The sequence below is a fragment of the Silene latifolia genome, chromosome X (assembly GCF_048544455.1).
Source record: "Silene latifolia isolate original U9 population chromosome X, ASM4854445v1, whole genome shotgun sequence".
NCBI lineage: Eukaryota > Viridiplantae > Streptophyta > Magnoliopsida > Caryophyllales > Caryophyllaceae > Silene > Silene latifolia.
The window spans coordinates 296,801,766-296,809,488 of NC_133537.1; the positions used below are offsets into that span (position 1 = coordinate 296,801,766).

At 35.4% G+C, this 7,723-nt stretch overlaps 1 long non-coding RNA gene across 1 annotated transcript; it reads left to right on the plus strand.

Annotated features, from left to right (window-relative positions):
* Positions 1-3,897: 3,897 nt before the first annotated feature.
* LOC141617072 (uncharacterized) lies at positions 3,898-6,749 on the plus strand. Its single transcript, XR_012531080.1, has 2 exons — positions 3,898-5,758; positions 6,188-6,749. It is a non-coding gene; the product is annotated as an uncharacterized LOC141617072 (long non-coding RNA).
* The last annotated feature ends 974 nt before the right edge of the window (positions 6,750-7,723 follow it).

Consider the following 7,723-nt stretch of genomic DNA (forward strand, 5'->3'; position numbering starts at 1 on the left):
CAAAAATGGTCTTTGTCCCACAAGACCTATGACGTCTTTCATCCATTTAACCCTGGACCGGGCTTGCTCAAGGACTCACCCCGTGCTAGGAGTTCCATGTCTTACAGTGTACAACTTCAAGTCTTGGGCCTACTGATGCATCCTCGTGTCTAGCCCAAGTCGAACCTTGGGCTCTGATACCACTTGTTGTGCGGAAGCGTGAATACCTCGTGTTGGGCCTCTGTTGCATCTGTGTCCACAACCCATAATAGTACGATATTGTCCGCTTTGGGCCAACCCCTCACGGATTTACTCTTGGGCTCCTTCCCAAAAGGCCTCATACTATTATATTTTGTAGACACTTATAAAGATGAGCTTTCATCTTTATTCTACCAATGTAGGACATGGGTTTGCACCCTAACACTTACAAAGACAACATATGGTTGAAGACAAAGAACAAACGTTAAATAACAATTCAACCTGCTATAGTTTTAGCATAACATATTCAGCAATGTATGAAATAAAAGTCTACACTCAAAACGCCACAAAAAAAAGGGTCTATACAGTTCAACAATCTAATCCAGGAGACCTCCCATAATTAGTTGATTTGATCCTATATTCAAGGGCTAAGCCAGGATCCAAAATATGGGGTAGCAACAAATTTGTAATGCTCTTATTGCTTAGCATTATACCGTAACAAAACCGTATACCAATTTTCTCTTTGTCTCGGAGTAATCTTATAAGACCACAAGTCCACAATGATAATACTCCTATAATCCTATGTACAATACGTGTCCCATAGGCCATTTCCCTTCAATTTTCTTGTAAATTGTAATACTCCTATAGTCCTACTTCTATTACATGATTGCCTACTTGCCTTCTTTTTACGTGCTTCTATTAATGTTCCAACTTTTTTAATCCTATTTTCCTCCACAATTCCATAAATCAATGACACAAATTCTCATTTAAGATGAAAGTATACATCTTAAGTTATAGAGGGGTTAAATATTATCCATTTGTAGAGATAAGACAAACAAAATGTCTAAATATTAGCAAAAGACTTGTCTTATCTATTCAAGTTGTATGGTATTTGACCCATTTTAATCTTAAGACTGATATATTGCTTAAGAGAGACTTATCAAATCAATAATCATATGTACAGTATACTTCCAAATTTATTTGTTCAATCAATTATTCAATTATCTCTCTTCCTAACTTCATCTCTTCAACTCATCGAATTCTCTCAACCCCCAAAATCACAAATTACTATTAAATCATCGATTTTATAAATTGATTCAATTCATCACCCAACTATCCAAGCCTTCAATCTATTGGAAATTAACATATTTATCAATCATTTATGATCTTTCAACAATTACAAATTCCACTTAATTACCTAAATAACAACATTAATATGCGTTTAGAACAAAGATTTAATAATTACCTCAAACCAAAGGTAGCTCCGCTAACTGTCTTTAATGTCAGATTTGCGACTATCGATTCGACGGCGGAATCGAAAGGAAGAAAATGAAGAATTGGCGACTCTGCGCAAGTAATCAAAGTAGCGTTTTTTAGAAAAAAATACAATAAAGAATAGAGAATATGGGTTGAGTTTTACAGTAAGTTGCCTATTTAATAGTAATTTAGTATATATTTTTTCATATCGTTGAGTTTATTTAGGAAAGAGCACGATTTTTGGTATAGTTTAACTTCCCATTTAAGGAAATAATTGCGTAAATATATCATATAACTAAATAAATGGGGTAGCAAATTATTCTTTTATCAAATTTTTTTTTTTTTGGATGGGGTTGCATGAGCTACCCTTTGCTACACTATAGCTTCGCCCCTGCCTATATTTCGCAATGAGCTTCATGAATCTCATCACCAATCATATCCTTTACTAAAATGACATTCTAATGAACTACAAACCATAATGCACAATGGCGTAGCTACCTTAGGGCCAGACTGGGCCATGGCCCAGGTAGGTATATAATTAATTTTGTTAATAAGTAAGAGTAATTGTCGTAGTAGCCTAATGGTGAAGTTCTTAGCCTACTACCTTTGCAACCCAGGTTCGATTCCTCTTGTAAGCAACTTTCTTTTTTGTTAATTTTTTGTTCAACATTTTACACACATTCTTACTCGTTGGACTTTTGGCCGCTTATTCGTTGTTTGGGCCTTTAGTTTTTTTTTTTTGTATCTCTTTTATCTATTGTCATTTAACTAATGACCTAACAACAAACATGCTTATAATCTTTCATAATATTTAGTTGAATATTCAAAACGATGACAAAAATATATTTCAGCACACATTTATACTCGTTGTTTAAGCGTTTAATGCTAACTCTTTCATTGCATGTGTAGATTTTTTTTGTTTGGAAAATAAATATACGATGTTTTGCTTGAGAACATGTATGTGAACAACAATAAAAAATTTAAGAATTTTTTTTAAAGTTCGACCCCACCTATAATTCTATCCTGGCTACGTCCTTGATAATGCATATGATACATCATAAAAATAAGGATAGAAAAGGATTTGTATGATACCATGTCTTTCCTTCTACGTTAAATGCAATGTCATGGTAGACATCATCTCCCGCGGCTACAAAAAAATCAAAATCCAACCGCTACAAAAAGTCAAAATCCAACCCATAATTTCTTCAAAAAGAGTATAAGCAACCTATTAAGGCAGAGTGATGAATACTCTGTAATATATAACATAGGGAGCAAAGTTGCATATTTTATCATTATAACTCTTCCGACTACATGGACAAACTAATGCACAATCTTGAACAATCAACTCAAGCAAAGTTAGTTTATACTGTAGTAGAATATTACTAAGTTGATATAAATTAAACACATTAAACAACTCGAAATGTAATACCCAAGTAACCCACCAAAAATGTGTCAATAATAGTTCATACTCCGTATATTACTTCTTTAACTATCATAATCCCATAATTCCATTTAAAAAAAATCTATATGAGCAAATTTATTTGTCATATCTACTATGATCAATAGTGCATCAATTATTGAAGTGGGGCAAAATGGAGAATAAGTTAGTAGTGTACTACAAAATATATTGCGGTAAAGTCTTCACGGAGAAGGAGCTATTACCGCAACTCTAAGAAAGTTTACTTATACTCCCTCCATCCCGGTCAATTGTTGTCCTTTTGTTTTGGCACAAAGACCAAGGAAAGAGGAGAAGGCCAATAACTAAATGACAAGTGGAACAAATTGAATGGGAATGATCAAATTGTTCATCAAGTTCATTCTTAAAATAGAAAGGACAACAAATGACTGAGACACCCAAAAATGGAAAAGGACAACAAATGACCGGGACAGAGGGAGTATATGGTAGGGTGAGACTGCATTACAATTTATGCCAGTCTAATCAGATCTACTATGGGCTCATTACTGCAAAACCGGAGCTGTCACAATTTAGTTAGAACATAGTCGCAAAGTCGAAGTAAACTCATAGACGCTTTAAATAAGGATTAATTTTATTCATGTACATTATAGTATATCAATTTATACCGCCTTTTGTTGTCAAAAAAAAAAAATATATACCGCCTTTCCTAAATAAAGAAGAACCCCATCTTAAAGATAAATTTAGCAAACTAAAAGTCAGACCTCACATTGAAGATTATTACAGTACAATCGTACGATTAATGTTTTCACTCTTAACTTTCTTATTAATGTCCAATATTGCAGGCCGTTCATGTAAAGTTGTAGAAATAACATCAAAATTATATCCCATCATAAAAATTGTGGAAATTGAAACTCGTGATGAAAGTGTGCGTCAAACCGTGAAACACCATACTATCAAACTAAAACAAATTGAGGGAAACAGGTATGATGAATTGCGCACAATAAAAATTACTCGTAGATGGCAAAATTTCGGATGAATACAAAGACATGCAGTTTCAAATAGAAATAAATGTCTTATTAATCCGTCAAGACAAAAGCAATTTTACAATTAGTAGCTAATTATAGACTATTAATAAGAAAAACAAAAAATTACATACTTCTTTGATTGTATTGTAATCTATAACAATGTGAAGACTTCTAAGAATCTGGATTATGGGGGAGATAACATGAATGAAAGGAAATGAACAGCCAAATGATGTGAGATTGTGAGAAAAAGGAAGTTGACACGTGTATAGTAGAGTTTAGGTATACAAGTATAATACAAAAACCACTAAACATTCTAATGTACACGTGTCAATCCCTGGTGACTTCTCTTCCCGCCTAACTGCATTCCCTTACTCATCTAGAAAAACCTAAAAACTCCTTATTAAAAAAAATTACTACTCTGTTTTCTTTGGCCGCCATCTTTCTCAATCGTGCGATTACGAGTTATCTTCTTCGTCAGGCCAAACCTTTGTCACTCATTCTCTGCTATGCATTTATATACATTCAGTAGGCCTACGAAATCACCAACGATTTATATTAAAGTTCACAATCAAAGAGGTATGTAGTTTTCTGTCAATTTTTTAGGATCAGTATCTTTAAATTAATCGTTAATTATTAATTTTCTTATATTTTGGGAAGATTTTGTAGATTAATTGGTGTAGCATATTTAGTTAGGCTTTTACATATTGTGTATACAATGAATTTTAATATTTTTGGAGAATATACATCGTATGCTACTTTGGTTGAATTGTGAGATGTGAGAGTTAGTTTTAATAGAATATGCTTGTGAGAATAGGTAAGCATTGAGGTGTTGGGAGAAGAAATATTGATTGATAAATCGGTGAATTAAAGAGTAATCCTTGATGGCTTGACACCTCAGTTCATAGGATTAAGGTTATTTCATTAGTATGATCCTTCTGAACATTTTAAAGGGATTACGAACTAGAGTATGATTTAGTTGCATTCTTGTATAATGGACAATGATGGTCTACTATGTGATGTTGTAGAGTATGGGTGCTCCCCATTTTTGCTTCCAGTAGCTTTGTAGTCCAAAGACATTCAATACTGTATACGAGTAATTTTGTGTGAGGCTTCTTGATTGCTCTGCACGACTTACTTGGCTTTATATGTTAATTGGTCACTCATGGAGTCGTGGTATAAGTAAGCTGTCAAATTCTCATTTTATTATTGTTATTGGGATAGTAAATTTACAAAAAAGTTTTACAGGGGTAGAGTATAAAGGGATTAGATTTCACATTCATATGTAACTTCATTACATATGTCAGATGAGCATAATTTCAGGATATCTAACCAATTGCCATATCTTATGAGTCGTTATGACAGCCAACGTGAAGAGTCGAAATAACAAATCTCACAATTTGATATTTTTAACACCCTCAAATTTACGTTTAATTGTTTCAAGCATTAGCTCATTCCATGTCTCAATGGAACCCAACATACACCAATGCAAGCAATTTTGTGGTGGTGGCGACATTATTTGGATTTGTGCTCTGGTATGGACTTGGATGACCAGCATGTCGATACCCAAAAGCCTCGGTAATGTCTATCAGCTTCTTTTTCGATTGGTTTGTCTTCTTTTTACAGCGTGGTGAAAGCCCAACAACTGTCTCATGCATGATCTTAGTGTATTGACTCCATGAACTGACCAGGCAGAGGAGGTCTATTTTTCCATGTGCACGATCCACCAGTATCCCAGGCACCATTTTCATGATGCTCGGGTGAGGAATAAGATATAATAATGGTCCATCCCAAGTAAATCAGAGACGTGCCTAAAGCAGTCGGGGTTGGAGAGTGGGGACCCCGATTGGGTACCTAAAGATCTCCTCATGCAACAAGTTGTGAGGTAGGCCGATGCTTTGGTAAACCATTAGTCTACATTGCAAAAGGACAATTACATCAGACTTGGGTACTCATTCCATGAAGTTTTCATATGGTTTACCAAATGGATCTTGGTAATGCCCTCTGGAACATAGCTAATTTAGTGGACAGGCCATGCAGACCAAATCCGAACTACAAAGACTGTGTGTGATATGAAATAACCCCGTTGTACATGGGGTTAATTCCATTCGAGAAATTCTTGCATCCTCCGTGAGGACGTCCTCCCTACACCCAAAGGAGAATTTTATAATATTTATGATGTGACTCATATTTGAGCACATTTAGTCCGCGAATCAACCTCGTTCCTATGCTTTTTAATTAGCACATATTTGGGTCATTTATTATCTTTAATTTCCCATTTTGCATATTCTTTGAGGTTTTGTGTCCTTGGTAGGAGAGTATGGCTAACCTTGCATTTATGAGGCGAAATGGAGCTAAATGGATCGCATCAAATGACCAAGCATCAAAGAGAAGACCGACACTAGAGGCCTAAGTAGATAAATAAAGTGAAATGGGCAATGATGAAAGGATCCTTGCATCCCCAACACGATCCTTGCGGATTGTTAAGGAGCTAAAGAAGAAAACGACTCTACCCAGGGATCCGAGCGGCCCAAGAATGATCCGAGCGTGCCACACTGTAAGGATCCGACCAGCTTGATCCCAGGATGAGCGGACCGTGCAGCAAAGATCTGAGCGTCTCCTCCAGGATCCGAGCGGATCCCAAGTCAGAACAGCCCGTGCCACAGCACGAGGCGAGCGGATCGAGGCAGGACTAGCAAGGAGGATCCGCGCATTTCCCTCGGGAGTAGAATTTCCTCAAGTTTTCTTAGGGTTTTAATAGTCATTTAAGCCCTTAGTAACCCTAATCCTAACTTGTACCTAATCTTTTGTATAAATACCCCTTTGTACTACCACGATTAGCATCCAATTTTAATGAATTCTTAATCCAATCTTAATACTCTCTTAAATTAGTTTTAATTTAGTTGTAATACAATTTTCAATATTAATCACATCTTAATCTTTCTTTAATTTCTCTATTGTTCTTCCTTTTATTTGGGTAATTAGAAGATTATTTGGGTTTATTTGGAGGATTGACAACCTTCCATCAATCATCAAGTATTTCTATTATTCTTTGCTTTATTATTTTGGATCATCTCCATAGGTATAATTCCTTCTAAATCTTGTTTAATTATTGTTAATCACTTCCATTTATTCATCATGTTTTGCTTTGTTAGTATGATTCACAACCTTATTAGCATGTTAAACTTGATCATGAGTGAGTAGTTTCCTTAGCTAGGGTTAATGGGGAATTAGGGGAAACAAACATGAGTATTGATCTATGCTTAATCTAATATGTTTTCATAATTAATTTGCTTGCTTGTTGTGATTTCAACCTATGCACATGTTATGTTTGATGAAATGCAAGCCTATGAATCCTTGCATTTTTTACCCATCTCCTATCTTTTCAATGAGGCTTGTAAGACATAAACCAACTCGAGCCTCATTAGACCATGCATAGAGTTGAATAGGAAGGATTAAGTCGACTTGTAGGTGTTGTACAGTCTAGACGACTCGGCTCCGGGGCCCAACCCTTCTTAGGGATTGTAAGATATACACTAACTCGATCCCATCACAACAATAAGTGCTTGTATCTAATTGAGAACATGTTTGTATGATCAACTCCCATGAATCCCCTATGAACCCATGACACCCTATTGCCTTTAATCAGTTATTTACAACTCCCTTTTTAATTGCTTTGCTTTGCTTTCATTAATTTACTTTCATTTTGTTGATTATGTGACACGCCCATACTCCAAGTGCCTTACCAGGACCACTCAGGTATAGTAACGTCACCATCTCGGTTACCCGAGGCAATGATAATCATAAGACAATAAAGAAACGTACTTTAAAAGTAAATATAGTTTAAGTG